This window comes from Rhinatrema bivittatum, chromosome 2 (assembly GCF_901001135.1).
Source record: "Rhinatrema bivittatum chromosome 2, aRhiBiv1.1, whole genome shotgun sequence".
In the NCBI taxonomy this organism is placed as follows: Eukaryota; Metazoa; Chordata; class Amphibia; order Gymnophiona; family Rhinatrematidae; genus Rhinatrema; species Rhinatrema bivittatum.
Genome location: NC_042616.1, coordinates 495,582,316 through 495,608,106, shown reverse-complemented (window position 1 = coordinate 495,608,106; position 25,791 = coordinate 495,582,316).

Genomic DNA, 25,791 nt, shown 5'->3' with positions numbered 1-25,791 from the left:
ACAGAGAACTTTCCTTCAAAAACTATATCACAACAAAAATCAAAGACGGATATCATAAACTACTTACACTCCGTCACTTAAAACCTTTTCTTTCCAATAATGACTTCAGATCAGTCCTTCAATCACTAATTTTCTCCAATATAGATTACTCTAACTCACTCTTTTTCAACTTACCTCTAAACACTATTTGCCCAATCCAAATCCTACAGAATGCAGCTGCAAGAATCCTCACTGGATCAAAAAAGCACGACCACTTCACTCCAACACTTATTTCACTACATTGGCTACCAATAAGATTCAGGATTGAATACAATGTACTATCCATCCTTCATAAAATTATGTATGAAAAACAAGAAAATTGGCTAAGCTCCTTAAACACTCACACCCCAAACAGAACCTAAGATCAGCAAATAAGGGACTTCTAAAAACACCACCAAGCGTTCCAATCAACTCACCTCAACCCAAAAGAGAGCAATACCTCTAGGTAGCCCAAAACTCTGGAACTCCCTCCCATCTGAACTCAGAACCCAAGAAAACCTAAAAACATTCAAAAAAGATCTAAAAACATGGTTGTTCAACAAAGCATACCATCTCACCCAATGAACAACACAACATCTTCACCCTCCACTCCAAACTGAAGATTAAATGAATAAATGAACATATCTCAACTATAGATTATAACCAAGAAATGAAACATAAAACAGAACAGTAACTAACTAGCATATGATTCCCCTATGTTTAACAACTGTTTGAACCTTTTTTGAAACCCTGTTAATCCCTTAACCTTGTAACCTTCGTATTTTTGTAAACCATTATGATGGCTTTATGATGATGAACCCGAATGACAGTATATAAAACTCGATAAACAAACAAATAAATAAATAAATAAATAAATAAGTAGCAACAAGGCACTACTTAGATAAGTCTGAAAATGTGCTACTCAGACGGATAAATCTTAAAATGCTACTTATCCAGCTAAGGGGGTCATTAATCAAATTGTGATAAGGTCTTATCGCATGCATTAATGCACATTTATGTTTTGACATTATCACCGGCAGTAGCACAGGAAATAACTACAGATTTTCCACTGGCACTGTGGGGGCAAAAGTGTTCAGCGCGGCTGCAACCACGGCACGTGATACTGCACCGTCGCAATGAGGCCGGCTGCACACTTTCACCCTGCCCCTTTTTTGGCCGCAGATAATCATTTCACTATATTTATAGCAGAATGATGAATCCAGATCTTAGTTAGATAACCAGATAGGTCTTCAAGCTCTATTTAGCCAGCTAAGTTATGCTTTTAGAGTTATCCGGCAATGTGACTTAGCCAGATAAGTAGCACTTTAAGACTTGTCTAAGTAGCGCTTTTCAGACTTATCTGGCTAAGCAGTGTCTTTGCTGCTAGCTAGCCAGATAGATCAGAACTTATCTTGATAAGTGCTATTTATCTGGATATCTCCAAACTTGTCTGGCACGCATTTATTATATGTGAGCGCATGTTTAAGTGCATAATTGGCTACAATATAACTGAGAAACGAGGTAAAACTTTATACCGTCATATCTGTTGGTGATTAAGACATCCCCAAGTAACTATATCAACATGTATCTAGCCATAAACTAACTTACAATGCACACTACACTTATGATCATCATACTAGGCATCATCGTATTGAGCTATCGCTTTTTATACTCTGCCTTATATTTAATCATAGGTCATTTAGTTGGAAAATCCCATGCAATCCTTTTTTTTAAGCTTCTTTTATGCGATTAAAATTGTAAAGTACTTAATATTTACTTAACAGTCCTTGAATAAATTCTTGACAGTCCTTGTAGTCTCAACTTAAGACAAGTAACCCGACACGGTTCCGTGTTTCGGACTGCTGAGATCAGCACAGAACCGTGTCGGGTTACTTGTCTTAAGTTGAGACTACAAGGACTGTCAAGAATTTATTCAAGGACTGTCAAGTTAAGTACTTTACAATTTTAATCGCATAAAAAAAGCTTAAAAAAAAGGATTGCATGGGATTTTCCAACTAAATGACCTATGATTAAATATAAGGCAGAGTGTAAAAAGCGATAGCTCAATATGAAGATGCCTAGTATGATGGACATAAGTGTAGTGTGCATCTTAAGTTAGTTTATGGCTAGATACATGTTGGTATAGTTACTTGGGGATAAGTGCATAATTGCACATATTTTATAACCTGCACATATCATATACATGCAGGTTATAAACTACTCTAGTAAATTTGCGGGCACCCATATACATGCATATAGAGGCATGTGTGAGCAGTTTTAAAAGTTATCCTCATTGTGGATGAAGGAAGTTATTCTTTCATTTATTCAGCTTTAACAACTATGAATTATAGCTACTTAACTATTTATGTGTGATGATGTTAGGCCTCATTGGACCTCCTTCAGTATTCTTTCCATTATGCTGGTAGAGAAAGACAGTTACTTAAAATACTTGAATGCATATCCCAAGAAAAACACAATGGCTTGTTCTTTCTACATTACCACAAAGAAAAGTCTCTGCTGGAAGCCAATATATAATATCCAAAAAGGCCATCCTGAAAAAAACATCTGAAAGAGACATATCACATCGCAAAATTAGTAATAAGAGGAGTTAAGTCTAATAAGCCTTCATAATGTGGTGGATGGAAAGAAGAGCTTACCAACCAAGAAAACACTATATAATCATAGAAACGTTTTTTAAATTGCAGTAAAATAATGACAAATCAGTCTTAACAACCTGTTGCTTCACAGAGCCATATAAAGGGCCGGATTTTCAAAAGGTTACACTTGTAAATCTGGAGGATTTACGCGCGTAACTGGCCTTACACTTGCTGGGCCTATTTTAAAAAGGCCCGGCGGTGCACGTAAAGCCCCGGGACACGTGTAAGTCCCGTGGCTTTACAAAAGGGGCGGGGTGGTCCGGGGTCGTGGCATGGGGAGGGCAGGGCGAGAGGCCTGCAACACAGTTCACCAAGACCTATACTAGTTGACCCAGACCTTCACCAGTTCACCCACACCCTCCATCCCGTGCTCCAGAGCCCCCATTCAAAAACTGCACACAAAAGTATACTCTCCAACTTCCACCTATCTCCCTGTTTTATTGTATTTCCCTGCTGTTATAAGTTACATATAAACCGATACGATGTCTCGACGAATACCGGTATATAAAAAACCTAAATAAATACAAATAAAATAAAAGAGAAGTCAGATTGAATATCTACGACTTGATAAGCAGATGTGAAAGCATGCACAGATGTTTGAAGAACTGTACATGTATTCCATTTATAAAATATGTAAATGTGCATGCACTCCAAACCTTACCCTGGAACGCCCTCAAAACACCCTCTTTCTATTTGCATACTTTTCCGTACAGCAGTAACAGTACGCATGTACCCTTACCCTTCTGAAAATGTGCTTATCGCTTGCAGAGGCTACTTACAGATGTGCATGTATTTGCTGATTTAATGCACAGCCTCCACATAAGCCTTTGAAAATTCACCCATCTCATGTTGGTTCTGTTGCCACTTAGCTGAGAAGAGCTCCTTGAAAGAATCCAGGATCTATTTCTGATTGTGCAGGTAAGATGTGACAATCAGTTTCTGGAAGATTAAAATCTCTCATCAGCAACAGCCTCGCACCTCCACCTTTCTGCCACAACCCTTCACTGTTACCGTATGTATTTATTTGACAGGGACGAAAGCTTTCAAACCAGCACGGGGGTGCAAATTTCCATGCGTGCATCAGCCCACACCCAAGGATGTGGCCCTTTTTATAACTCGTGCACATTTATCCGCAGACATTAGAAAATATCCTGGCTGCATGCACGTGTTCACATGGGTGCGCAAATCCTGCTTCTACTATGTAAGTCGTGGGATTTTAAAAGGAGCGCACGCCTACACCATTCCCAGTTGACCAGTTCGACCACCAGTTAACAGCTAGGTCCTCCAAATCTCTCCCCCCCCCCCCCCCCCCCCCGTTTGATAGCCTAGACTCCCTCCAGTTACCCCAGACTCTTTAAACCCCTCAGAAATGACTCGGTCCTTTTATTTTAGAACTTACATGTCATCCATTGCAGAAATAAAGTTACATGGCAGGACTCCTTGGCGCACACTGGGGTGCGTAAGTATTTCTACGCACATCTCTTGGCCAGGCCCAAAAACACCCATGCCCCACCCGGACCACGCCCATACCCTGGCCTTTTTGGGAAACCTTTAAGATCTTCACGCAGTGGTATTTACGCATGTATCTGGGCGATTTTAAAATACGTTCAGCGTGCGCAAGCCCAGCTTCTTCGTGCACCCCCTAATGCTCACACCAGGCTTTTAAAATTCATCTTTAAATCTCTATGCGGTTCTTCTGCTTGTGCCAGAGGTCTGTACATTAAATCATTGTAAATGGAAGTACCATCTCCCATTTCCAAAATAAACAATAGCACCTCCTCTCTTCCCTCTATATCCTGTATTTTAATAACGTTAATGTTATTTATTTTTTTTTTTACAGAAAGTGCTACTCCTTCACCTTTTCTGCTTACTTTGCTCTTTCTAAACAAATTGAACATCCTGGAATATTTGTATTCTAGTCACAGGATCATTTAACCATTTCAATGAGAAAGCAACAATATCTAAATCTGATTCTGCCATTATAGCTTGCAAGACTGGGTTCTTATAACCTAGACTATCAGCATTTGTGCTCATAGCTTTCCAGATATTTCTCTTTCCCTTGTCTTCCCTGTTGTTTACAGGCAAATTTGTATGTTTCTTCTGCGAGCCCTTATGGCCTTTTCCCCAGCAGTCAATGCCTTGCTTATGCTAGTGAAGGTCCAGCAGGGGTGAGCATTCGTTTAAAACATAGGCCCTAAACTGGATGAAGTAAACCATTTTTGCTTCATGCCAAATGGAACAAACCAAAAATGGTCTCCCATGAAAATACCTGCAGGCCACTAGCACCATTGATAAACTGTGGACTGTCAGAGGAGGAATAAGTTGGTATTTCTGCTGCCCTTTGGACCATGCTGCACCCCATGAATGGGGCAAGTAGGGACTGGGGAGGTCCCCAGCCTTGGAAATAGTTTATTGGCAGGAGTGGGGATCAGAGTGGCCTGGAGAGACCTCTACTATACCTGGCTTAGCACTGCTGGATAGGCCCAGGCCCCAGGCTATATTTTTATGAGTAGGAGTTCGGCTCTGATGGGCTCTGGGAGGGCCCAGCTGAGTCCAGCTCAGCTGACTGCCAAGGCCAGCCCTGGGGTTGTTTTTGTAGAACAGGAAAAGAGTTCAAGTGCCTTGAGGAGGCCTGTTTTGTTTTTTGAGGTTATATTATTTTATTTGGGTATTTTTTGGCTATTTAAATGTTTTTTTGATCAGAAAGTGAAACGAACCAAAACAAACATTAACAAAATAAAAAATGACCCCCAGTGAAAAAACAAACCGAAATGAAAATTTTGAGATGAGGCCTGCTGCAGGGGGTAGGTTGCCACTGGGTGGATTCCACTGAAGGAACAAATCAAACGGGGTGACCCCTTTGGGAGCTATTTCTGACACAACCAGAAGGGATTGCCGTATTATGGATTTTGGTGGGCATGAGGGGCATGGGATGATTGTTTTTGCTTTATTGCGTTTTTGAAAAGTTTTTAGGATAATGTAATGTTAGTTATGAGGTATTATGATGTTCTATTTAGGTTTTGTAGCATACTTTAGTTACTGTTTACATAAAATGACAGCGTCAAAACAAAGTGCGCACAGTTGGATAAATTTCCTAAGGCACTTAAACACACACAAAAAAGATGACAATTAATAAAGAAAACAGGAAATTACTTCAAAAGTACTTTTGCTGGGCAAATACAGTACTAATAAATTTAAAATACAAATAGTTAAGATTCCAATTAAGATAACTGCAAGATGTTAAAGCGTTGATACAACATTTTGAGTGTACTTCCCCCTGAAAAAATAACAATGGACAAAGCAGTACAGTAGGAGTTTGTGAGCTTTGCCTGCATATTACATGGCCTGGTAAAAATAGCAAGTACAATGTTTTGGCTACCTTCTTTACCTGTGCTATCTGCCCGGAGAAGCAACTGTAAATAGTGATGAAAGAATTCCAGGTTCCTTGTGAAGAAGGAACTACAATATGTATTACAGACAAGAATGAAGGAGAAACCTAGGGATTTAATAAAATGCATGTCACTGCTGCTCCTGGACAAACAGATGCCAACATTAAAATTAATAGCACTTTTTACATTTTTTTGAAACATGCTAGAAATGTTTTCATAAAAAGTGTAAACAAGGAGCAAGCGCATAACTAACTGCAGCATTCTACATAATAAATTCTTTATGACTGCGTGTCACCATTTGCTTCCTGCATGTTGTAGTTAAATGAAGCTGCATTTCTGAAGCAGCAGCAGCAGCAATGAAATGGTGTGTTTGAAACCCTCTACCGGTCTCCACATTTGGATAAAAACATGAAGCTGCACGAAGTATTTCAGCCAAAATACAATTGATTAAATGAATAACCTTCTTGAGGGATGCAATAGACAGGAGTGAGCAGAGATGGTTCATTTTATGCTGTTGTTTGCAGCCTGTACTCTCATTCACAATGGCAGAGGTTATCCTGCACTGGCAGTTCACAAAGTTGTCGATTACCAGGTAGCACTTTCATGTCTCCCCATGTTGTCAAGCAATCTGTACTTTCATGAAAGCACCAATAAAACATTCATAGCAGCAGATTAGGTTTTAAAATCTACTTAATGTAGCATGAAATTTAGAGCGTATGCTCCAGCGATCAGAGCTGCAGAGCTGACCCATTTTGCTCTGCAGTCGGGTTTGTGTGGGATTTTCTTTTTCTCTATATATCCTTTCAAGCTGCTTGTATAGCTTCTGAATCTTTTTATTCTGACTTTAAGAAAATAAGGAGATTTGTCCATACCTGCTTTTGCTATTATTTGATCATTAATTTTGCTTTAAAGCAGCAGTTCAAATTATGAATCATGATTGTTTTTCAGCTCCTGTTTTCTGACTCTATAACATAATAAAGTGGGGGAAAAGGAAAATGACAATAATTTCAAGGACTGCTGTTAATAACTTAATAATGGTCTCATACATGTATACTTATTTGTAGGGATGTACATTCATTTGAAATGACATAGACAATGTCAATGATACTGTCTATGTCGTTTCTTGTCACTTTCAAAACAAAGCGATAGAAAAAAATTTCATGTTTTTTTTCTTCTACATTTTAGTGCGCACTATTTATGAAACGTAAAAACAATGGGAAAACATTCATGACAATACAACATGAAACAACATTTTTTGGCCTATACACCCCTACTTATTTCAATGCTGAAGCAACAGATATCATCATGGATCAAATGCAAGTCCAAAATGTATTTCAAATAGTTTAAACAGAGGATTTGTTCAAAACCCTTTAAAATTTTTCTATAAAAAATTATTTAGTAGATCGAAACAGAATACCCTGATCCGATTCCTGTAGTATGGTGGATCCACTAGCCCGGTGACCACAATCCTGACACCAGAATTTTGGCAACAAACTGTCTGCCTCACAAGATGTTACTGCTCTGAGAGCTTCACTTCCAACCAAAATCTTGTTACCATAATCTTAAAAAAAGCTGAGAAAAAAACTGCTGTAACCACTTCAAAATCAGTCTCCATCTGAGAACAAAAAACAAAGAGCCATATATTTAGTTTTCAAAACTGGTAGGCTTTCACAAAGCTACAATGAAAAATCGAGGAAAAACTAATTGAAAAATAATTTATCATGTAGAATCCAAACGGCATCAAAAGGGTGGCAAGGAAAAATCGATTTCCAGCCCTGTTCCTTATCATCTGCCATTGAATATAAAGATGTTCAATTTTTCATTTTCCAAATGTGCTTATTTGTCTATCAAAAAGTCCATTTAAAAATTACAAAGCATGAAAAGGTGCATTTAAATCATGTGAAAAAGCAGCTTCAAAAATGTCAGTGAAATGTAAGAGCCTATCCAAAAAAAGTTTTACTTATCTTGTAGCAACCTGGGAGACCAATTCACCGTCCATAACAGTTTTCTTGTAACCAGAAGATATGTCCCATCATCAATGTTTCTAGAGAACCTCTGCCTCATGAAGATCTGACAAAGACTGACCAAAAACACATTAAGAAAAAAGCCTTTCCCAGAATAACACCGTCAATTTCTTTAAACAAGCATACTTCTGAATGAAGCCATCTGACTGACCCACCTCATATTTAAAAAAAAAAAAAAAAAAAATTCTTTAAATAACCCCCATTATAGACAAAACCCTCCTACAATGGGGATAAATAAACCATAAAGGATTCAAAATAAAAATCCACAAAAAACAAAAAGGTTTCTGTTAAAAAAAAGACGACTTAATTTCAGTGTTTAAGCCATGTGATATCACGGTATTCATGTTATAGATGCAATGTTGTTCCAGCTGACAAAGTTTACAGTCCAAATCACTACCCCATAAACTCAGTGTAATACAGTCCAAAATGCTCCATTGCATTAAATTGCTAGAGTGATTTTTTTTTCAATAAAGTGATTCACCATAGGAGCCCCTTGACAGGCTGTGGAAACAGCTTTGATGTTCTATCCTTGTTTTTTGAAAGGTTCTACGTTTCTTGATATACACTTTGGGGCAGATTTTAGAATGTGCACGCACGCATCCATGTGTGCGCGCTTCCCGGCGCGTTCACATGGTCACGCCGATTTTATAACATGCACACGCCAGTGTACACATGTTGTAAAATCCATGGGCCGTGCGCAAATGTGTGCCAGATATGTAATCCACACCTGTATGTGTGGGCAGCCTACGCAAGGGGGGGGGGGACTTTTGCAATTTCCGCGCAGCAATGCATTCCAGCCTTCCCCATGTCCCTCCCAGTCCACTCCAATTAAGGAGCGGACTGGGAGGGAACTTCCCTACCCCCCTACCTAACCTCCCTTCCCCTTTCCCTTCCCCTTCCCTTCCCTTCCCTTCCCTTCCCCTCTCCTTCCTACCCCTAAACCCATCCTTTTTCTTTGTTTCCCAACTTACTTCAGCTTCCGAGCTGAAGTAAGTTGCACGCACTGGCAGTCAGATCTTCGGGACAGCGATCAATTGTGCTGTCCTGGCTCACCCCCCACCCAGAAACGCTCTCTGGCTCGCCTCTTTGAAGAAGCCTGGTACTTGTGCGCATACCGGGCTTTACATGCGTGGCCAAGCCCCTTCAGAAATTCGCTTGGCATGCACAAGGCCCAGCCATGCACGTAAAGCCCAGATTTTACGCGTGCAGGGCTTTTAAAATCTGGGTGTAATGGCATTCACAAAGAGCATCCATGTTTGGTTGATTCAAAAAACTGTACAACAAATCACAACAGTCCTCCGTGATCTAAAAACAGAGGAGGAACACCTTGAAACCAATATTTAAAAAAATTGGAAAATGGATACATTATCAGAGATAATCAGTGAGATAAACATCCCATTGACTGTCCTTGAATAAAGTTATCCAGGTATATGTATCAATATAACTTCAAAACCTAATTGGCTAAATTTGAATACCACTGCTTAGGTTTGAAAGTTATCCGGGAACATGTTCCCGGATAACTTTACCTTAACAATCTATATTCAAATAATACAGCTGGTTAAGTGGTGACCCAAAAATTAAAAAAGAAAAAATTAGCAGGCCTGCTGACCTGATCCTCCACCTCCCCACTGAAGTGAAACAGATGTTGGGCTCTGTGCCTAACCCCACCTCCCTCCAAGCCTTCCGAAGCTCCCCAAATTATACCAAAAACCCTCCTCCACTCCAAATTTGCAAAATTCAGTTTGAATGTAGGCCCCATTCTGAAGCCCACTCTCCCTCCTTCTCCTTGTAAGCCCACTCCAAACCCTGCCTTACACATGGGCCCCACCAGGGACCCTCAGATCTCTTACTGTCACCAGAAGCTCGGTACAAGCATCTAACTCCCAGTGTATTCAGAATATTCTGTGTCCATAACAATACTCCAGAAGGAACACTGGTAAGCCTAATCTACCAAAGCAGTGCTGAATGTACCAGGAACTGTACACTTGTAGCTAGCTCCGGGTGACAGGAAGGGATTTAGGGGTGCCAAATCGGGCAGAAGGGTTCACATTGGGCTTACAGGTGAGGAGGGGGAGGGGGGCGTCAGGAGGGGGGGCCTGTAGGTCCACATTTTTTGTATACTTTAGTAGGCTTAAGGGGGAGTGGGAAGTCAGGCACAATGCCCAATATTTGTCTCACTGGGGGGGGGGGGAGTGGGGAATTGGGCTGGCAGGCCGCTAGGATTTTTTTTCTTTTTTGGGGGGGTTTCTACTTAATCAGCTATATTATTTGAATATAGCTGTTTAAGGTAAAGCTATCCAGGAAAACATTCCCGATATATTTTAATCCTGCTTTCATACAAGCCCAGACTTAGCCAAATAACCCTGAATAACAGACATAGTTGAATAAGTTATTTGGGTAAGTGACCTCTACCCCACAACAACCCCAGAATGCCTCCAAAGTATCAACGTTTTTCTAGTTAGTGACTTAAGGGGCCATGATATTCAAAGCTTAAAGGCAAATTTTCGAAATGTTCTGCGCATAAAAATTAGCATATACATTTGTAAGTAACCTCTACTCCCTAACTCTATATTTCATAAACGTAGAATAGATGTGCGTATTTACACTTTCTCAGCCATATATAGGCATGCATAAAGGGGGAGTCTAGGGGCAGTGCCAGGGCAGGGCCAACACTTGAGTATGTAGGTTGCCATGTGCATTTTCCAGCCTCCTCACGGATTTTTACACTTACTAATTATCTGGCGAAAGTGATATTGAATGTGATTATTGTGTAGTATTGGCTTGGTGTGAGGTCTGGCTAGACTGGGGGGAAGTTCAGGCTGAAGAAGCAGGAAAATATCGATGATCTGGAGAAGGACTGGGCAAACTGGTGGACTAATTGGTAAACTGGTTAATTTCCTCAATGCTCGCATGTTTTAAAATTGGCCGACTTGTGTATACAAGTCAGGACTTACGTACGTATGTCCTAGTTTACTTTCACATGTAAAAGATCTACGTGTTTACATTTAGAAAAGGTAGGTAAAGCATGCTCATTAAAAAAATTGGAATTTGTGGTTTGAACCATGTCTTCGCACATTGGCTTACATATGTATGTATCTTGTAGGGCAAGCATGCTTGCATTTTATAATTAATAAACAAGCAATTCTACACCTGTGGCTCAAATATTGTTATCTTTCATTATAAGGCGGGTATGGATGACCATCATAAGTGTCTTGTCACTGGCTCATAACTGAAGCCTATAATGACACTGAGACCTGGTATGTGTAATGCAACAGGCTGAAAATATTCAATGAAGCCTTAAAGCACAATACCCAGTTTAATCATTGGTCATTCCTCACCAAAAGATTTTTTATAGGCTCAAGATCGCTTGACTGTGTTAAGCATAGGATAGTGCACAAACCAAAGCATAAGGTGCACTTATCTGAGTCCTGAAGTGAATCCTCCAACTCTGCAGGGTTTCGGAGTGTGCAGCACTCCTTCTTCAGGGAGCTTCAGGATATCTTGAGTGAGGAGCTTGAGCTTTCATTAGCCTGATTGATGAGGACTTGCTAGGAGTCTCTTACGTGCTTTTAACAGCATGGATCTTCGCTGTATCTGTCTTTGACGCGGCAAAGACAGATACAGCGAAGATCAGGTGAGGAATGACCAATGATTAAACTGGGTATTGTGCTTTAAGGCTTCATTGAATATTTTCAGCCTGTTGCATTACAATTACCAGGTCTCAGTGTCATTATAGGCTTCAGTTATGAGCCAGTGACAAGACACTTATGATGGTCATCCATACCCGCCTTATAATGTAAGATAACAATATTTGAGCCACAGATGCAGAATTGCTTGTTTATTGATTGTTTCAAAGTTTCTGCTCCATACAGGGGTTTATGAATTCTTGCATTTTATAATTTGCATGAATTTAATATGCACATTTTATAAAATACTATGCTTCAACCATGCATGGCCACAAACATGCATGTATGCTGCCAATCACAGTTGCCTGATTGTTATCCTCTGTAAGGTGAATTTTAAAAGCCTGGTGTGTGCATCAATTAGGCGGATGCGTGCACCAGTCGGGCTGGTGCGTGCCAACCCTATTTTTAAAAGTGCCCAGATACACGGGTAAAACCCGCTGCATGCACAGCTGAAATGTTTTCAAAAAGGGGCAAGGCATGGGTGTTATCTGGGCAGGGCATGGGCGTTTTGGGGCCTGGCCAAGAGATGTGCATGTAAATACTTATGTCCCTGGGTACGTGCCCAGATCCAGTAGTGCATAAGTTTACTTCTGCTAGGGCCAAGGAACAAGTTAAAAAATAAAAGGAGCAAGAACTGGGGGGAGTGTAGGCTATCAAACCAGAGGGTTTTGAAGGACCTTTATTAACTGGTTGAACTGGTGAATGAACTGGTTAAAATATGGGCGCTTATGTTATAAAATGATCGTGTATCTGTGAATGTGCTGGTACGTGGGCAGATATATGCGTCCGTGCACTGGTTTGAAAGTTACCGTCTTAGGGTTTATCTGGATAACTAGAAAATTATCCAGGTAAATCCCATTGAATATCATCCTCCTTATGCTGGATTTCAAAACTGGAAAAAAAAAATAGAGAACACATTGATTGAAACAACTGTGTAACCAATCAAAATGTTGTTCCACAATCTAGCTACGAAAAGAGTGCATTTTTCTTATAAAAGTGCAAGCAAATAAACAAAATTGGTCAACTCAAACTAACTGTCAGCCAGTTGAAAAAATATAAAAATACTGAATAGTTGTCAGTTAAAACAATGACCACAAAAGAAAAGAATCAAAAGATAAAAATACCTAACCAGTAGAGATGTGAATCGTGTGATCGATCGTCTTAACGATCGATTTCGGCTGGGAGGGGGAGAGAATTGGATCGTCGCAGTTTGGGTTTTTAAAATATCATGTAAATCGTGTAAATCAAAAACCGGCACACTAAAACATCCCTAAAACCCACCCCGACCCTTTAAAATAAATCCCCCACCCTCCCGAACCCCCCCAAAATGCCTTAAATTACCTGGGGTCCAGTGGGGGGGAAGGGCGGGAAAACCGGCACACTAAAACAACCCTAAAACCCACCCCGACCCTTTAAAATAAATCCCCCACCCTCCCGAACCCCCCCCCCCCAAAATGCCTTAAATTACCTGGGGTCCAGAGGAAGGGTCCCGGTGTGATCTTTCACTCTCGGACCTCCGTGCATTGTAGAAATGGCGCCGGCGCTACCTTTGACCTGTCATATGACAGGTCAAAGGTAGCGCTGGCGCCATTTTGTTTTTTTGTCCCCCGACGTCAGGAGATTAGGAGATCGCTCCCGGACCCCCAGGGACTTTTGGCCAGCTTGGGGGGGCCTCCTGACCCCCACAAGACTTGCCAAAAGTCCAGCGGGGGTCCGGAACGATCTCCTACCGGCGCCATTTCTACAATGCACGGAGGTCCGAGAGTGAAAGATCACATCGGGACCCTTCCTCTGGACCCCAGGTAATTTAAGGCATTTTGGGGGGGTTCGGGAGGGTGGGGGATTTATTTTAAAGGGTCGTGGTGGGTTTTAGGGTTGTTTTAGTGTGACGGTTTTCCCGCCCTCCCCCTTCCCCCGATTTACGATTTTTTGACGTTAAATCGGGGGAATTGTTATTGTATCGCGGCTCTAACGATTTTTGACGATTTAAAATATATCGGACGATATTTTAAATAGTCAAAAAACGATTCACATCCCTATTAACCAGGGTTAATACTCAGGAGTCAATTAGATGTTGCAATGGATCAGGGGATGAATCGTTTACTACAGATCGATCAGACTTCCCTCTCTGTGACTGAGATATTCTGAGATCATGACACTGTTGATAATTAGTTGGAAACCACTTGGTATAAATCCACTTGTGAGCACATTGTTAAGCAATGAGCCCAATCTGTAATAGTCTGCATAAGTCAACAACTGTGCACATAAGTGGGCGTGCAGAGATTTATCATTTATGCTAGTATTTTATAAATATGGTGGTAGGAGCTGCACAGTTTATAAAATATCGCACATTTCTGCTCCAAAATTATTTACATATATTTCAGTGAACGTGAATATCTATAATGCAAGAAAACACATACTATGTCTACCCATTTTGTAAAAGTACCTGCATATATTTTTAATGTGCATAATGGGTTGGATTTTCAAAAGGTTACGCATGCCGGGCCTATTTTCAAAAGGCCCAGCGACACGCATAAAGCCCTGGGACACGTGTAAGTCCCGGGGCTTGCAAAAAGGGGTGGGGGAGGGGGCGGGGTGGTCTTGGGTCAGAGGCTACCGGCACCGCGGCCATTTGCTGCTGTGCTGGGGATCGCGCGCCGGCACTTGTTTTGCAACAAAAGAAAAAAAAAGAAAAAGGTAGGGGGGAAAGGGCGGAGGGGCCTGGGAGGGAACGCGGGAAGGCAGCACGGCTTAGGAATAACAATAATATTTCCTATTTTGTTTAATTGAGTTTTCAAAATAAAATGATTGAAAATCTGACAAAGTTTTGTTGATTTTCATGTTTGTTTGTTTGGTTTTTTTTTAAAGTCACCCATTGAGCCTAGGCCTAGACCCTAGCTGCAGAGGTCACTGCCTACACCTGAGCAAGACATCAGGGTTTTGGCTTAGGCCCGGGCCAAACACTGGGACCTCGGCCCAGACCCAAGCAAAGGCCCAGACCTGGAAAGATTTTGCTGGCCTGGAGAATGCCTGGACCTCAATTTAGGTCAATGCCCAACTCCAGGGCCTTGGCTAAAGCCCAGGCCCAGACCCAGGCCCAGGCTCTTAAGTTGGAGACCAAGCCACGGATGTCATCTTCTTTCTTCTTCTCTTCTTAAGAAGTCATCATTCACTGGGATGCTCAGGAGTAACTTACCTCCACTGACTTCCTACCAGTGGAGGGCACCATTTTGTTTTACAGCAGTTTATTTAAACTGCCATAAATCAATATTGCACCATCTGCTGAGGAGAAAGGTGTCAGAATTAAGTTACTCCGGCACATTCTAAAGTGGACAATGTCATTTTAAGAAGAGAAGAAGAAAGAAGAGGAGCTCAATTGCCTGGTCTCCAGCCTTCGGGCCTGGTTCATGGGCTTTAGAATAGGCTGAGGCCCCTGCATTGGAACTGGCCCTCCAGGCTGTGCCTTGGCATCGGGCCTGGGCCAAGGCTGAGGCTCTGGTATTGGGACTTGACCTCCGGGCCATGCCCTGGCATCAGACCTAGGCCTTCGGGCTGGGTCCTGGCATCAGGCCTGATCTTAGACTGAGGCAGAGGCCTGGCATTTGATCTAGTCCCCAGTGTCACAACCAAGTCTCCAAGCTGGGCTTTAATGTGGGGCATAGGCCATGGTCGTGGCATCCTCCTGGATCCTAGGCCTACACAAGGCTGAGGCTTTGACCTGAGCCTAGGCCTTGCCATTGGATCCCTCCCTTACCGGGTAAGTGTGGGTTGGCGAGGATCCTGGCCCCAGCATTGTTTCCAGGTAGAAGGGATGGGTTGTAGGGAGGCCCATTTCTTTCTTTAAGGCTGTTTTTAGGTTGTTATTTTTAAATGTTTATTTCATTTTTGTAAAATTGATGTGGCCCCTCCCCCCCTACAGGCTGACCATTAGATGTCCCTAGCTCCTTGTCATATAACTAGAAGGAATATCACAGTTCAGCTAATCCTCCAGAGGCTGCCTGAATGGGTAGACCTTTCTTTTATAAGTAGGCTTTAGAGCAACAGGTATGGCATTTGAGTCTGGATTTTAGAGAGTGAGGAGTTCCTGTAGTTTTGTTTCAGATTGAGGCTACCCTTCACTGAGAATATATTTTTGATGTTATTTCCTTTCTGGCCTTTTTCCAGCCAGTCTGGATCTGCCTCTAGCTAGAGTAAAATTAATACTTTGTTAAGACTTTTGCTAATTTTGAGAGATCACTGGAGTGGAAGCCTGGTCATTTTGGTGATGGCAGTCCCCCTGTTCTGGATGCCAGGACACTGAAGCCCTGACAGAATCCTGTCTAGGAAAGAGACAGAACTGCAGGATAGGGATGTGCAGACCAAAAGTTTAAGTTCATAAGTCCATAAGTCGAAAGGGGGGGTCATTTGTGGTCAATATGGACATATGGAGAATTCCATAAGTTGAGTCTATGTCCATATGCGCAAATAAAAATTTAAACCCCTCACCCGCCTTAATCCCCCCCCCCCCCCCCCCAGACTTACCAAAACTCCCTGGTGGTCCAGCGGGGTCAGGACGCCATTTCTGAACTCCTTTGCAAGGAGCACGTGAGGTCGGCGTCACGTCGGAGTGACGCGGCGTCACGTGATTCCCCTCGGGTCCACTCCCGGACCCTCGTTGGGCCCAAAAGGCACTTTTGGCCAGCTTGGGGGGGTCAGGAGGCCCCCCCAAGCTGGCCAAAAGTGCCTTTTGGGCCCAACGAGGGTTCTGGGAGCGAACCCGAGGGGAATCACGTGACGTCGGCGCCACGTCGGAGTGACGCGGCGTCACGTGATTCCCCGCGGGTCCGCTCCCGGAACCCTCGTTGGGCCCAAAAGGCAATTTGGCCAGCTTGGGGGGGTCAGGAGGCCCCCCCAAGCTGGCCAAAAGTTCCTTTTGGGCCCAACGAGGGTTCCAGGAGCGAACCCGAGGGGAATCACGTGACGTCGGCGCCACGTCGGTGTGACGCGGCGTCACGTGATTCCCCGCGGGTCCGCTCCCGGAACCCTCGTTGGGCCCAAAAGGCACTTTTGGCCAGCTTGGGGGGGTCAGGAGGCCCCCCCCAAGCTGGCCAAAAGTATTGTATAAAGGAACTTCCGGTATATAAAAACCAAAAATAAATAAATAAATAAATAAATGAGATTCCTCACATTTGTGATCCCAAATAGAGATCCTTACAGAAACTGGAGGCAAGTTTCAGAACTGCCCACCTTGGTGCAATATCCCTGGCTATTGTTTTACCTGCAGGTTTTGCAGCGGAAAACCTGCAGGTTTTCAAAAGGGAAAGCAAGCATGAGCTTGCTTTCCCTTTTGAAAACTGCTTCTGGAAAACTTATCCGCACAGATCTGCACTGGCTTTTTTTCTCCAGATACATTTTCCGCAATCCCCTCCAAAAAAATGCATGGAGTTTTGAAAATCTAAATGACATGCATTGTTGCTTCCGCCAAACTTAACCCTGCCCCCAGGGACACCTGCCCCCAAGTAACACCCCCAAATGATGCAAGTATGAAATTATATGTGTGTAATTTTGAGGGTGAGTAATTTAAAAAGCCCATTTGCAGGAGAAAATGCCATTTTACCCACTGAAATGGCTTTGAAAATTGTCCATCCCATGGACCACTAGGTTTTACTGTGTAAGTGCAACAAATGCATCCATGGTAAAAAAAAAAAAAAAATAAAATAAAAAAATAGACCAATCAATTTCAGCATTCACACCAGTGGGAGATTCTGTACCAAATCTATAAATCCACCACTGTAGCAGCAATCTGTTGTAGCAGGTAGCACACATTCAATAGCATTACAATTTAAATTCTAAAAACAGTAGGTTTTGTGAATACAATGAGTAACCACTAGGGCCTCAAGATTACACAATTTGAGACAAATCCTGTATTCTATCAGAAACACTTTCCTGATCTGCTTGGTCTTGGCAATATTCAGTACAACAACCCACATCGACAGTGAATAGCATAAGCCACTCCTGTGGCCTTGCAGGTACTCATAAAATTCAAATGAAAACAGTCCCTTGAAATGCTTGTGGGCCTACTGAATGCTGGCCACAAAGTAAGTGCGCCAACATGGTATTGGTCCTGCATCCTAGAGACAAATGTGGATTGGACCAAATAATCGGCTTGGAGAAGAGACAGCTGAGGGGGGATATGATTGAGGTGTTTAAAATCATGAGAGGCCTAGAACGGGTAGATGTGAATCTGTTATTTACTCATTCGGATAATAGAAGGACTAGGGGGCACTCCATGAAGTTAGCATGGGGCACATTTAAAACTAATCTGAGAAAGTTCTTTTTCACTCAACGCACAATTAAACTCTGGAATTTGTTGCCAGAGGATGTGGTTAGTGCAGTTAGTATAGCTGTGTTTAAAAAAGGATTGGATAAGTTCTTGGAGAAGTCCATTACCTGCTATTAATTGAGTTGACTTAGAAAATAGCCACTGCTATTACTAGCAACGGTAACATGGAGTAGACTTAGTTTTTGGGTACTTGCCAAGTTCTTATGGCCTGGATTGGCCACTGTTGGAAACAGGATGCTGGGCTTGATGGACCCTTGGTCTGACCCAGTATGGCATGTTCTTATGTTCTTATCCCTAATATTGCAAGCTCTCTTGAATGCAAAGACAGGTGGAGCATTTAAAACTGTGTGTACAGTAGTGCAATACATTATGTTTTATCACAAACAAGCTAAAATTATTTTTGTTGTAAAGAAAATCTGTGTTCTATGTGCATATTTTGACTTCTTCCTTATGAGATACTAGTTGGGATTGGGAAACATGCAGGGAAAAGAAGCAGCAATGTCAGCATGCCCACAAGGGCTACAGCAAAGTCCCAGGGCTGTCTTCACTTTCCTGGATCTCCAAAAACGGTCTTGCAGCAGATTTCAGCTCTGGGGGCTAGAGTTCTCCATCAGGGAAAAGGCCTAAGCCTCCGGGGTCTAGGTGCTGTGGTGGGGTAACCAGACTGCATCGTCACTCTCCCTCTTTTAGCAATACTCACAGTGAGGGGGGTCAGTCAATCCGAAAGGGCACACTTGAAGGAAAAACTGAGTCCAAGGCTAGTATTCAAATAATAAAAAGGTTTACTTAAGCTTGAAAAAAGGGTCAATGCAATGATTCCAATATCATAAACAAAATTAAAAGAAATACAAATCAGGAAGTAGTGTGTTTCTTTGTTCATAGAGCCTGTTTTGATGACTCTCTTGCTCTTAACTGTGTCCTCATCCAAAATGTCGTCCCCAAAAAGGGTAGGTAAGTTCTCCTGCAGTTTCAACATATACTAGGGATGATAGAAAAACTTTCCCCAGCTTCAAAAATAAATTTGTTGATGACTAGGCCTTGGGGATCTACTCAAACCTCTCCTTCCCTCTACAATGTCTCCTAACCCTCCGCAGAATTAGATCCTGGGACAATCCCCTGGCTCTCTGCCACCCCCCTTTCCCTCTGACTATTGCATCTGCTCAGTGGCAGGTGAGACCAGCGGTGGATTCACGATGTCGGACCGGTCCAGGTATTTGCCGCCCAGGCCGGCCCAGGACACATCACGTGGTCTGCCGAGCGTGGCTCTGTCATGGCCGCGCACGGCAGACCACGTGACTAGAGCGATCGGCCCACCGGGGGATGCCCGATCCCCCGATAGGCCAATCTGCCCTTGGTTGAGACCTCTGAGACCCATCCCAGAAAGAGGATGACCCAAAAGCTGAGGAGGTGCAGGATGTGCAAAAAGCCTGCCTACAAAAATCCCAAGATGACCACTGGGAAAAATATTTGTGTGGGTTCTCATCCCCACTACATATTTTATATTTACTGCAGTACTTTTCCAAGACCCTTTGCTAACGTAAAGCACTAAAGAACAGAGTCGTGCAGATATCTGGAAGCAGGTAAGTAAACGTTAGTAAACATGAAATGTTCTCCTTTGCCACGAATTGCTGTTTCTAAAGATAGCCCTTTTGGTTATTATTTCTTTCCCAGTAGGTACAGAACAAAAAAGGAATCCATTTCATTTCTCTTGCCATGAAGTGGGTCTAGGATGAGATACAGCTCCAGATACACTTGGGGGCTCGCTTTTCAGATCCTGAAATGGATGTGCAGGAAGCCTTCAACCTAAGGCATTTCCAAGGTAAAACGATTCAAAGTTACAACATTTCTAAACTGAAACCCATTATTCAACTTACAGTATTTGTTTCAGCGTTAAGATGCCCAGGAGGCTCCCAGCAGGCAAGCATTAGTGACGCCCATGATGCCCGGTGAAGTGACTTCAGTCGGAAGAGCACCAGGGATTTCCTCAAAACGGTGTCGGTGCAATGTCCTTGAGGCATATCTTGGCACCTTACTCTTCAGACTATAAAAACTAATGCTTTAAAATATGTCTATGCTTTTTAATGTACTACACATCCATATATATATATATATATATATATATATATATATATCACCAAATTCCAGATTATTTTGGTGAAAATAGGGTACTGGGCCCGGGTGCTTGAACCAATCCCCCATTTATGATATTGTTCTTATGGGAAAATTGTGTTTTGACATAACATTTTGACATCAGCCACAATTTTCAGGAACCAGTTGTGGTCTTAATCCGAGGACTTCCTGTACTGCAAGTTAAAGTGTGTATGTTTAGATTTGGAAATCAAGCAATAAAATACTAAAACTCTAGCTGTGACTTCTGACATTCACTGATTCAGAAGCTCAGTTTACTTTAATGGCACACAAATAGTGCATGTAGAATCATATGTTTGGGGGTTTTTTTATCGTATCAGTGATGAATATTGATGAAGCCAGAGGTAGTTTCCAGATTCATTTTAAGGGTTTAATAGGAGAAACATGAAAGCATACATTTTGACCCCACTTTTGTGATATTTCTTCCTCCTTCACTTCTGTTCAGACCCATCCCAATATTGTTTGTTTACTGTTGTAGAAATATCTTGGCACAATATCAGTTTAAGGAAAGAGTGTCCCTGATGAAGTCAGCACCACTGCAATGTCCAGCAAGCCCTGGAGACTTCAGAAGGTGGCCATGTCTGACTCTGCTTAGCTGCAGATACTTCACTGGCTGACAGCTCTAGTGGCACAATTTATACAACCTTCAAGAACCACAAACATTCCTGTATTATTTTAGCATCACGTTATCTTCCCAATACAAATAAAACTGGAAGGAATTTAACCTTAAAATCTAATCTATATGCTAATGTAAAAAGTTGGCTATGCAACCCAACACAATAAAATGTAATGAGGGTAATGTTCTCCATAAAACTCCAGCCCAGTTCCTAAAAGGTCAGTAACAAAAATGAGGAAGGAGGAGTGGCACACAAACAGTGTACATGTGGTAAAAAAACAATTTTAATGGAAAATTCCCAAGGTATCGGCTCACTATATATATCCAGTGAATAAGTGTAATAGCTTAGCCACTGTAAATTTCTAAAAGAATTAACCAAAGATAAGCTAAATGATACATAAAAGTATTTCTGCCTTTTTTTTTTGTTTGTTTCTGTAGCCTTTTGCTCCATGTATTTCCCAGGCAGAGTATCTTATATCTGAATCTTGTTGTTAATGTATGTTATAAGCCCTTTTGCAACTATTTTGGATGTTCCATGCATAGTTAATAATTAAAGTGAATACAGAAAGATGTTTTGAGCGAGCATATTAGAGTAGAGTGGGGTGCCATTTCCTGCCCCTAAGAAAATATCCCTGCTCCTAACAAGCATGCAGGATGTGGCTTCAGCGTGACAGAGGTCTCACCAGACCCTGCCTGCTGGTGAGGTCAGGTTGGTGTCCATGTCTTAGGGAGGGGCACCACTCCCCAATGGGAGGGGTAAAGTAGTGGCATAAAATCCCCTCTACCTGCATGAGTAGGCAGAGAGTTATTGGGAGATGCAAGGAGTAGGATTCTAAGCCCTCTAGTCCTGAGTGGTGTCCAGAGCACTCTCCCTCAGAGGGGATCCCTATGGCCTGTCTCTAGGGATGTGGCATTTGTTTAAAATGAATGCTCAAAACGCAAAGAATAAGGCTGTTTCATTTCATGTCATTCTGGGGGCCCCGAACCGAATCAGGGGCCCCTGAATGAAACAAACCTTAATCATTCTATTCATTTTAAACTAAAATATCAGACCTAGGCCTAGGCCCAGGCCCAAAGCCAGGGCCTGAGCTAGGGCATACTTAAATTAACTCCGGCGCACCCCCGGCAGGCGGCATCGGTCCTGGGCCTAGGCTTCGCCGTTGGATCCCCACCGGACTGGGTAAGCGGGGGCGGGGGAGGAGGGGGGATCCTGGCCTTGGCCTTTTTCTGGGTAGGTGGGAAGGATGATTGGGAAGCCCCATGAGGCCCCGTTTTCATTTTTTGGCCGTTTTTATTGGTTGGTTTTTTTTTTTTTTTAATGTTTGATTTGTTTTTTTTTTCCACAAACCAGAATTTGTGGGGGAAAAAGCCCTCCTGAAAACAAACCGAAAAATGGAAACAAATTTTTACCCTTGCACATCCCTACCTGTCTCCCACTGAGACGATCCTGAGAGATTTAAGAGGAGGAGTAAAATATCAAGGAGATGAGAAGAGAGAAAGAGAAGAAGTTTATTGGACTAGAGTACTAGGAGGTGCTAGAAGAAAGGGCAATCTGCTTGGGAAAGTTCACCAGAGTCAATGCCTGATTCAGCTAAAAATCAGCCCAAGACTCACAAGAGAGTAAAAGGAAGAGAAAAGGACAATGGAGAAACAGATTACATCTGCCAAACAGTTACTGGGAGGGCTCAAGATAGAGGTGGATTCCTGCTCCAAAGAGCTGAACTGTTTGAAGAAAAGGTGGGAAAAGACTGTGATTTTTTTCTTTTATGTGTTGAATTTTGTTACAATATTGGTGCACTCTCCTATGTGAGCTCTTTTTTGGACTTGTGTTTGCCACCAGTTTTTTAGTAGAGATTTTATTTTGAACAAGCTGCGAGTGAAGAGTAATTTTTGGAATGATTTGTGGGCAGAAGAGTCCCTGTGAGACAAAACTCTAAGGACCTTGAAAACATGTTTTTCACCGCTGTGCGGCGTTCCCAGGACAGTCATGGGACCTTGCATGGTACATTGCCCTCTCTGTGTGCCCCCGTGCCCAGGACCAGAATGGGGGGTACAATAGGGTTAGCAGAGTCTGTCTATAGCAGGGGGGGGGGGCAATTCCGGTCCTCGAGGGCTGCAAACCAGTCAGGTTTTCAGGATATCCTTAATGAATATGCATGAGAGAGACCTGCATACACATTGCCTCAGTTGTATGCAAATCTATTTCATGCATATTCATTAGGGGTATCCTGAAAACCCGACTGGTTTGCAGCCCTCGAGGACCGGACTTGTCCACCCCTGGTCTATAGTGTAACTAATATTATTCTCCTCCTCTTCCACATTTTTTTATCCATTCAGCTTTACAACACCTTCATCAGCCTGCTCAGTGGTGATTTTTTTTGTCAGGTAAGGCTGGTCACCGAGACAGAAGATTTTTAAACTGTGGCAAATTTGATTTTCAAGGCTCCAGAGAAGGGTTAAGGTGCCTCATATTTAAGGCACCGCCAGCTTTGCACCATGGGCATTTTTGAAACTTGGTGTGGGGGGAGGGGTTGGACATTGGCACTTTCTGGCTGCTGATCTCGCAAGCCAGCAAGTGCTGGTGCTTGACCTGCCAGTTTCAAAAATGCTAATGATGCAGGTATGAGGCAGCTGGCAGAGCACTTCCTGCCAGCCACTAACGAAGGAGGCAGCTGTGGGAAGGTAGGATAGGAAGGGGAGGCTGAGGGGAGCAAGAGAAAGAAGGCCTGGACTGGGGTAGGGGTTGTAGAGAGAAAGTTGATCTGGCACCATTTTTCTTACAAAATCACCTCGGAACCTATTATTTCTAAGGTACACAAAATAGTACCATTTTTTTTTTACTATTAACCTGGTTTTTGCTTTTTCACTTCACTTATCTACACAGACCTATCTTGATGAATTAAGTCTTCAGTTTTGTCATGGAATTCAGTCTCTACTGGCATTCCCCGAGTTTCAGCTTTATTAGCCGTCCTATGTAATATTTATTTGTTTACATTCTTATACTGCTTGCTGGTTTGGGGGTGTATTACAAGTTGTATGCTGACATTATCCAGTACTTTTTTCCCCAACAATGTCATTATGGTCTGTTACCTTTAAGTTTATTTCTGTTTATCTGCCATGAAGCGATAGCCATATCATAATAAGCTCGCTCTTAATGTAAGACGAAAGTGATTATGCTGACTTGGTTCCCTCCTGCTGACATGCCTTCTGTTTTTGTATTCAAGAACCTTGAGCTTTCAGTATAAGGCCAAGTATATAAACTGAGGGGCGATCTTTGATTCAGATCTGTCTATGTGGGTTCATGTTACATTTGTTGTAAGAGTCTCATTTTGGAGTTGTGCATGCTTCACAGATTAAAACCTCTGTTAGATCCTGCTAACTTTTTCAAGGTGCTACAAGCTCTTATTTTAATCAACATTGATTATTGGAACTCACTTTAAGTTGGTTTTCCTGCTAATATTCTTAGAGCCCTTCAAATTGTTCCAAATTCCACCACGTGCATATTAACTGGATGAAAGTTCATATTACATCTATTGTCTGTTCCCTCTATTAATTTCCTCTCCAATGGAGAGTTAACAAAAATTCATGTTATTTGTCCACAAGTTGCTATAAAAGGCCTCATCACCATGAATTTCCTCTATTTTGCAAATTTACAATCATTCCCAAGCTTTAAGATCTGCATATTGAGGTCTATTGGAGGTAGCCTCTGTGACCTGCTCACCTGGTCGAGACATGGGAACGGGTTTTTTGTATTGCTGGTCCTTACTTTTGGAATACTTTGCCCATATAACTGTGGTCTATGGTTGATGCACAAGTGTGTAAGAAGACATTGAAAATGTTATTGTTCCCCAGGGATGTGCAGAAGGAAAAATTTAGTTTTGGTTTGTTCATTCATTCCATAGGTCGCAATCATTTGTTTGGTACATGTCAAACAAAAAAATGTTTTATTAGCTTTATTCGTTCATTTGTTTCTTATTAAATTCAGTGGAGAAAGCAATACAGCCTATTACCCTATTCTACTGAAATTTATGGGTAGACATCATCAGAAGGGTGAAGGCACTCCAACACATCATGACTGTGTCAACATGACACCAAACGTTGCATGAATAACCCAAGGGCCTGTATTGGGGCAAAACACTATCAGCAGTGACAGGAGTTCAGCAAAGCACAGTAAGAGGAGCAAAGCAGCAGCAGGAGTGGCCAGAACACCCCAGGGCTCCAAACATTGGACAAAGGGCACCAACAACAGTGGCATGAACCTCCCCAAGGCTGCACGTGAGAGACAAAGCAGCACCAAGTGTGGCATAAACAGCACAAGGCACAATGAAGGAGGAAGAAACGAGTGGCATGAATACCCCAAAGCATCATAAGAGGTACAAAGCATCTACCCAAGGTAGCAGGAATCCCCCAAGATTCCAAAAGAGGGGCAAAGGGAGCAAACAAATTGGTACAAAACCCTAGGCAGGGAGAAACCAGAGAAAATCTGTGTAGAAGGCTTTACGTTGTTTCCATATGGCATCATTACGGGAAAGGTCTGTCTGTTCAGGCTTGGAGTTGGTCTTCCCTTTTCCTGTGTCTAAGCTCAGCCTTGTCAGTATTATCTTCCTCCTCTACCTCCTCACTGGAAAGGAAGATCCTACTGACTAGAGACACCAAATTCTCTTCGGCCTCTAGCTGTGCAATAACCTACAATTCAAGGAATCCGGGACATGATTCTTCTTTTGAATCCGTTTTTGCAAATACTGTCTCCATTTTGTCAGAGGCAGTGATCATGGAGGAGCACAGACCTGATTATGGGTGCTGCACTTCTACAGCCCTTGCCTTTTGCTGTGATATAATCCATCAAAGACTAAATACTGCATGAGACCATAGTAACATAGTACTGATGGCAGAAAAAGATCAAATGGTCCATCCAGCCTGCCCAGCAAATT